Consider the following 8,785-nt stretch of genomic DNA (forward strand, 5'->3'; position numbering starts at 1 on the left):
TAGACCTTTCTAGAATTTCCATAGACCATCTGTCACTAGTCCTCACTATAGAAGGCACCAGCATTCTGCCCTCTACTTCAATTGGTGAGACAGCTAGTCTAACTCCAGCAGTAAGGCCTCAGGGAAGACAGTAAGAACTCACAGGTGACCTCTTTTACTATTGAAACAGGCTCTTCCTATGGAGCCCAGAGTGACTGTAGGGTCCTAATTCTCCTGCCTCACAGTGACTGTAAATTCAAATCTACCTTCAAGAGCAATTGATTAATAGCACAGGGGGGAAGATCAGATTAAGGCTATCTAAAGGCCCCAGGGTGGTAGGATTACCAGGGTCCTAGTAAGTTTCTCCAGCCTTAATTACAACCTGAGTCAGTCCTGCTGTATGGGATATCACCTGCTGCCCAGTGATATCACAACTTGGAATTCTTTGTCAAATATAAGCTGTTATGGGAATGAAGTAGCCACACAATAAACACTGGTCTGGATACTCCTAGGTCAAGAATCCCCTGTTGGAAATGCCTTGGACCGCACCATTTTACATTCTGGATCCTTCTGGCTTTTTAGCAGATTTATAAATACAAAAAAGAAAAATGGGCATAGTAATTTAAGCCTATGATCCCAGTCATGGGAAACTGAGTCAGGGTGATGGAAGACTGTAAGTTCCAGGGCAACCTGTGTTTCTAGAAAAAAAAAAAAGGCATGGTGAAGATTCCACTCAAGTAGAAACCAAAAGGCTTTCACATGGGGCCTGCATTCCACTGGTCAGCACTCCCATCGTCACAGCCACAGGGAGACACTGGGGAATTTTTCCCACTGTCTCTCTTTGGGATGCAGTCCACCCCATGATTCTATGTGAGGAATGCCCCAAAGGTTGCATCATGTGAGGGACCTAGATAGTTCCAGGATTGGGAGAATTCAGGAGTTTATTATTAGGGATGATCTACAGCTTTGGCAAAGCTTTTCCCTCCACATGGCAGCCCCAGGTTTGGCCCCAACAGTAAAAATAAAATCCCCCCCAAAATAATGCCAACAAAATATCACGAAGCCTAAATGTCTGACCAGTCTCCTCAAAAGTGCACAGGAACCTGACTCCACATTTAGGACCCACTATGGCCTCTGTGACCTGTGAGAAGGGATCTAATATGGGAATTAGTACAGTATGACTTATCCTTATGGATATCTTTGGTGACAATCACCACCTGACCCCTGAAAACCCATCTACCTGGGAGGCTCAGCACTCATGTCACCAAAAAAGCCCAGATCCTAGGGCCAGCATGGGCAGGAGGTGAAGAAAGTTTGTCCCTCGTGAACATCAGTTGCTGCTCCTGGCCTGACTCTATCCTCAGGAGACAATGTTGCCCCAGAAAGTGTGGGTGTCAATGGCTATTCCCAGGCCAAGGCTGGGATACTGCTGGTCATCCCCGCAGTGACACCTCACCCCTGCATTGTGTGGTCATCCCCGCAGTGACACCTCACCCCTGCAGTGTGTGGTCATCCCCGCAGTGACACCTCACCCCTGCAGTGTGTGGTCATCCCTGCAGTGACACCTCACCACTGCAGTGTGTGGTCATCCCCGCAGTGACACCTCACCCCTGCAGTGTGTGGTCATCCCTGCAGTGACACCTCACCCCTGCACTGTGTGGTCATACTCGCAGTGACACCTCACCCCTGCAGTGTGTGGTCATCCCTGCAGTGACATCTCACCCCTGCAGTGTGTGGTCATCCCCACAGTGACATCTCACCCCTGCAGTGTGTGGTCATCCCTGCAGTGATACCTCACCCCTGCAGTGTGTGGTCATCCCTGCAGTGACACCTCACCCCTGCAGTGTGTGGTCATCCCCGCAGTGACACCTCACCCCTGCACTGTGTGGTCATCCCTGCAGTGACTCCTCACCCCTGCAGTGTGTGGTCATCCCTGCAGTGACTCCTCACCCCTGCACTGTGTGGTCATCCCTGCAGTGATGCCTCACCCCTACAGTGCAGACCTTTGGGCCTGTGGCCTTCAGGATCCGGATTATCTGTTAAACTCAGTTCATAATCAGAATGTTTTGTGTTCAGCCTCTGCCTGGACTGTACTCCAAGAAGAGTTCAAGGTTTTCTGTGGCAACATCTAGCGATCAAGGCTGAGCAAAAGGATTCTCACATCACCCTGCAGGCAGATTCCCATAGTCATTTCTAGTCCATTTAAGCTGCTGCTGAAGATGCCTTGAAGGCATAGCCACAGCGACCCTGTGTGTTCAGAGGTGATGTTTTCCTTCAGGAACCTGATGCTGAGTCTTCTAACCCAGCAGGCAGTCCCTGCATCAGGCTGGAGTCTTGAGTTTCTGTGTTGTCCTGATACCACCTGCTGTGTTCTCCTGGGGCAGAATGGATCTCAGAAGGTCTGGGCCAGTCTCACTGGTTGAGGATTCTTGCAAGGCCTCATCTCCAATTCCTGAGGGAAGGTGTAGGTTAGGAGAATGCCTGGATTTGAAATTCAATGTTTTCAGATTTCAGGATTGGATGAGGGGTACTCAGCATGTGCATGTGTCCATGTCTCTGTATGCATGCACATGCAGGCCAGGGATGGACACCAGCAAACTTCCTCAGTCACCCTACCCCTCTCACACAAAGGAGCTCTCACACAGAAGCTGTGGCTCACAGATGAGGTTGCTCAGGCTTAGAGTCCCAGAGATTCTTCTGCTGTGCTTCAAAACTTTGAGAGAGAGAGAGAGAGAGAGAGAGAGAGAGAGAGAGAGAGAGAGATTCTACCAGCTTGTACAACCATGCATGCACATATGGATGCCAGAGGGAAATATCCGGTGTCTTCCTTTTCGAACAGGGTCCTAATCAACTATCAGGTCTCTATATCTTAATATCTAGAAGGGGTCCCAGCATGAGCATAGCCAGGGCATACACATGCTTGGCTGTCAGTCAGGCAAGAGGCAGAGATCTTGTTCTATTTTTCATGGTTAATGCTCTTAGCACCCTTGAGGGCCTGGCGGAAAGCTGCCTGGAGACTGCTGGATCTGATGCTGGCCTAGACAGCCAGGGCTATTGATGATGGATGTCCAAAGTGGCCCTCATTCTTGGCAAACTTCTCTCTTCTAGTCTAAATGTGCTTGGGTGTTTAATGCAAGGACTGGGTTGTAGTTTTCCTGTTCTATCCTGCTGCCCCCTTGTTTTCTTCAGCGGGTCACCTGCCCTAGTGAGGAAAGAGAAGTGTGTGAGCCACAGCACCACCCTCCCATGCTTCTGCTTGCTGATCTGTGGTATCTGTTGATGTAGAACCGTTCCTGTGGCAGTCCTGTTGATGTTTGTGAGTTTTGAGGATTTACGCCAGTGTAGTAATGTGCATAGTCACCCTGGGAAACCCCACAGGAAGTTGGTCCCCAGGTTTCAGCACACAGAAGCACAGGCCATAAGAGATGCCCAGGTGTTGAAGGAGGTCCAGTAGATGTGCTGTTAGTTTCCTGTGTCTGATGCATGATTGTCCCTTGCTTAATAAAATGTATACACAAAACTCTTTAAGTGTCCCACTGACCTCTGAGAAAGAACATCAGTGGGAAGATGGCTTTGAACTCTTAACTCCCTGTTCCTTTCCTCATAACAGGTTTCTGTAGCAACCAAAGGAGAGAAGCCACCTGAGGGAAGGAAGTCCAAGACAGTGCCTAGGAGCAGAAGTAGGGTCTGGCTGTAGAGGGGACAAGTGGCTGGGTATAGGGACTCTAGGATCAGAAAAGAGGTTGCCTGGCATCTCCCACAGCAACGAAGACAGTCACGCATAGTCATGCTCAAAGGCCAGTCTGATCCAGACTGTCCCTCATTTCCCAGGCGATTATAGATGGTGTCAGGTAGCAGTTGAAAACTGGCCATCAGGGCATGATTCAAGTGTTTGTTAAGGTATCATGGCATCAAGAGTATATGAGGACATAGCCATATGTACACAGAACGACTTGCAGATCCAGAGAGCAGGGAGGGAATAGTCAGGAGCTCCTGCTTGCTGCTGCCTTAGGGGTTCTACAGAAATCCCAGTGGCACTTGGGAAGTGGAGGCAATATCAATTAGGGATTGTGGCCACATGGGGAGATTGAGACCAGCCTTGTGCTGTGGCATCAGAACACTGACCAGAGATGACAAAATGGAACATAAAACACTGGTTGCTCAGCTTTGATACTGCTGACTGCTGACGTGGCCAGGGGCCATCCGGTTCACCAAAGGCTCAACCAACAGTTGTCTCTCCACTCAACAAAAGTCAAAGAGTGGCCCAGCTCCACAACCAAATATGTGCCCACATTGCAATGGCTCCGGTACTGTTTCACCTCAGCTGCGGAGATCTCAGGATCCATGAGTGTCCAGCACGCACACACCCGAAAGAGACAGTCTTAGGGGTCTTAGGCAGCACTGAGGGTGGTGAGCCTCTGCCTCACGGCTCAACGGCCCTGACCTTGGCATTGTTTGAGCACAAGAGAGCAAAGTGCTGGGGACAGACAACCTGCAGTCTACCATGCTGGAAGGGCATGACTAACACTGATTGATCACATTCATGTGACTACTGAAGCTTTTCCTGCTCTCTGTAGTGGTGACCTTACAGAAACCATGCACACCCGGTTTAGACTGTATTAAAGTAGCCACCATTTCAGGGTTCCCTGCAAGGTACCATGGGACAGTAGTAGCATGAGTCTGCATGTATCTCGACAGTTTTCACTAGGGACTACACACACACACACACACACACACACACACACACACACACACTTACTGACATGGTGCACATTCTTTGCACACAGAAGAAAGTGAGTAGTAGTGAAAATACACCAATCATGGAATTGATGGAGGGAGCTGTGGGGAAGCTGGGGCTTAGAGTTACTTAAAGGCCCTGTGCAGGCTCTCCTTTTGTTGGAGGAGAAACTTCAACTGCAATGTGGTTCTTTATTTTCTTTCTCTAAAGCACAGAAGGCTAGGGTGGATCACAGGGCTTTGAGCATGTTCGGCAAGTACAGTCACACTGAATTAAATACTAGCGCTGGAACCCTATTAATCTTCTACAGAATTATAGAGCAGCCTGGATGAAGACTCTCAGCTGAAAATGTGGACATCTCAAGACAGGCACTGGACAATGGCTGTCAGACTTGACTGAAGACTGGAAATGTTTTGCTATCTCACAGGAAAAGAAGGCCCCTCCCACTACACTGTACTCTAAGGACATTTTATTCAGGATAGGATGACATGAACTATTGTCTCATGTCACAGATGTCAGCACAAAGTATCCAAGGTATTGTATGCCAATGGTAGCATTAACAGAACAAAGCACACAGAGTCATGAAGACATAAATTATGAGTATGTGTAGCAAGACCCAGGCCTCTTCCAGATTCTTAGATAGCAACTGAGAACCTCAAATACGGTAGTGATGTGATAGTGTGGGGGTGAATCTAGTTACAACTAGTTTCTATTGTGACACAGATGACTCTTTTTGTGTCATGGTCAGTTTATAATGAATGACTAGACCTAAGCATGAGAGTAACCAAATACTACATTGCTTCTCTAGCTGCTGAGCTTTTAAAAGCCCTGGGGTGACAGCAAGCTTTTGTGGACATACTGGATTGGTTCTTCTGTACTTTAACTCTCTGAGTCACCTCCACTCTCAGCAAGTTAGATCAATTCCACAAATTGGAAATGAGTCACCTGGAAAAAATACATTCTCAATACGATCCCAGTTTGGCCATGGAAAAAGGGTAGCTTGAACTGTCCCACCTCGGTTGGGCTTGCACAGGCCTGCTCTCCAAAAGAAACCTGTGTTCACAGCTGCAGGCTGCATTCACTATGGATGCTCTTGAGGTTCCTCCCTAAACTGTTTAGATAACAATAATTTTCTTGCTAACAATCAAAGAACTGATTATGCCAACCTGGCCTACAAGAAGCTAGTTTCTATTCTGTATTTCTCCCTAAACTGCTTAGATTAAGATACGTTTCTTGCTATCAATAGAACACATTATGCCAAGCTGGCTTACAGGATCTAGTTTCTATTCTGTATTTTATCAGATGTGCATAATACATATGGTCATCATTGATAACAGGTGAAAGATCTGCTCTAATATGAAAACTAAGTGGTGCTGGAGGATGATCCTGACCCACAATGAGGAGTGGGAACACCAGAGCCCTGTAGGGATGCCTGGCAAGCTAACACATTGAGCATGTACGGCTCAGTAAGTTCCCTGTGAACACACATCTCCTGAGATCTCTCTATTTGATTGGAGGTGATCCTGTCCACCTAATACAGCCCCTCATGTGGAATAACAAAAGCCACCTGCAGGAGCTGTGGTGATGACTCACAGGGTAGAGCATCTGCTGCTCTCTCAGAAGAACCACATGGACCCTAACAATTGGGTAAAGTGTGTCAGTGATTACATCATAAAGTGTGTGTCCGAGGAACAGCCACATTCTCCACACAAAAGACACTGTCACACTGAGTACCCCTTGGTGACTTTGAATTCACTTATTAGCCCAGGATCCATGGAACATGCAGAGATCCATCTGTAGCTGTCAGTTCTAAGTCCACAGGAGGGGACAGAAGCCTTGAGTAAGAATGATGGTCTTAAGAGTCAAGAGATAGAATTCAATTTTTATTCATAACAAATACATTTTTACAACAAAACAGGATTAAAATGAATAAAATATTTAAAAATATTTGAAAGTAAAAATAGTAACAAGAACATATAAATATGAAACAACAAAAAGAAAACTTCAATTAAAATCATAACAAAAATATTTCTAAAAGCATATTCTTAACGAACATTTAGAAGCACAGACGTATTGCTGTTTCTCCTCTAGCACACATAATGAAAGGCAGTCCCCCAAGTTGTCTCTCAAGTGCTGTTTTCTGAGAAGAAAGTAAGACTTCAATCAGTCAGGCTGGCTTAGTGGTATATAAATTTAGGGTCTCTAAGAAATGACAAATTAACTCAGAGGATGAATACTCATCCAAAAAATGTTGTTATCATTCAGGATGTTGGTCATCAGGGACTCCTGAGAAAGCATATTATTCTTCAGGAAGCTCTCTTACTGGTGTGTGTCCAATTCCAGCTCTCTTGCACTTTCTGAGACCTGGGAGAGGAAGGCAGTTTTTCAGACACTGATTTGGTGGGGAAATGCAAGCCAGCTGTCAGAATGCTGCCTTCTACCACCTCAGTTCTATTGGACAGTCGACATGGACATTTTAAGTGATATCATTGTTGCTAACTCTGTGGGCAGGGCAAAATCTCCAGAGAGCCTCACAGTAATGTGGGCTGCCAATCTGGGACCCAGACTTATACCAGTGCAAACCAAGAACAGGGCAATGGCAAGAGACCTCATCAGGTTGCAGGAAGAAAGGAGATGTCCATATGTCACCAAGGTTAAAGCCAATGACAAGTACTAATTTGACATTTGCACTTGGTTCTTATCCCAAAGGTGCTTCCTACACAAGAGATCACATGACCACAGAGTGTCATTTGTCAAAGAACCAAGAAATTGTTCAAAACTCTACATAGGATCCAATGTATCCCATGGATATGCAATAATATGATATGTTATTCATCTGTCACCATTTCTAGACTGCAGCTTCAAAAAGAGCAGCAAAATATGCTTGCACAATAATTCAGTTTCTGAAAAGTGGTTAACTTCCTAGAATACTTGTGCATAGGCAGAGCAATGAACAATTCCATTACATGAGGTGGTTGGCAGGTTGTGAGTGTAAATTAGAAAGGTGGTAAGAGAAGCAAAGATGTATCAAATTGGCAAATTTTATCAGATATTGTTAAGCTAACACGTCCCTACCTGATAATGCTGGTTCTGGCCGTTGATGGTCTTTATCTTTCTTGTTGAAGTCAACCAAATATTTCTGGTTCAGTGCACAATCAAGATGTACCTCCTTGCTCTACTGCTTCAGTGGGACCAACTTCTTCCTACATGTGTTCTCCATCAGGAGCTGGCTGAGCCGGTTTCTGGAAATACAGTCTGCATAGTAAGATCATGCTGCCCCTTTCTCCCATTCCTACTCCCAAGTCCCACTAACTTTACCAGGTCCCAGATACCCATGAAGACTTAATAAAATGCATCTTGATACATATAAGGCTGCTGCACAAACCATAAAGAGTTAATTCGGGGAAGAATAAATTGTTTGCTTGGCATGACACCAATTAGTGTCCACACCTCTGAGAAAGAACATGGATATACAACTATCCATGAAAGCCCAATGCATGGGGGCAACATCAATTAGTACTGGGCCAACACCCTCAAAAGAGGTCAGTAGCACCAAGGGAAGGTCATGCTAACCATGTGGTCCACGCACTGAGTTTTGTAAAACCTGGTGTGACACCATAGGTCCAGGTCAGCCTAATAAACTTCTGCTGACTTCAATCAGTACTGTTCTCTCTAGAGCGTTTTGAAGATGCCTAGACAATCCTGGGATGAGTAACAGTCTGTTATGGAACTGAAAACTGAGTCCTAATGACCCTGGAACACTGATGGGTAAATAGCACAAGAGATAGAACCAGAGCTGAAGACCGTCCAATCCAGAACAAAGAAAGTCAGAAATGGCCATTCCACAGGTGATAGCCTTTCTGACCAGGACTTACCTAGAGAAGGTAATCTCCTTCTTCAGCTTATGGTTGTTCTCATGGACCTCAGTGTTCTCCATCTCTAAGTTGTGCAGAATTGACATGACCGCCTCCTCCATTCTCTCCAGGTCTTCATAATATGGATTTGGCCTGAAGTGTGGCCTGGCCCCAAATGATAGAATACAATGAACATCGGCATTTAGGAATATAT

The sequence above is a fragment of the Rattus norvegicus genome, chromosome 19, assembly GCF_021556685.1.
Source record: "Rattus norvegicus strain SHRSP/BbbUtx chromosome 19, alternate assembly SHRSP_T2T, whole genome shotgun sequence".
NCBI classification, from domain to species: Eukaryota; Metazoa; Chordata; class Mammalia; order Rodentia; family Muridae; genus Rattus; species Rattus norvegicus.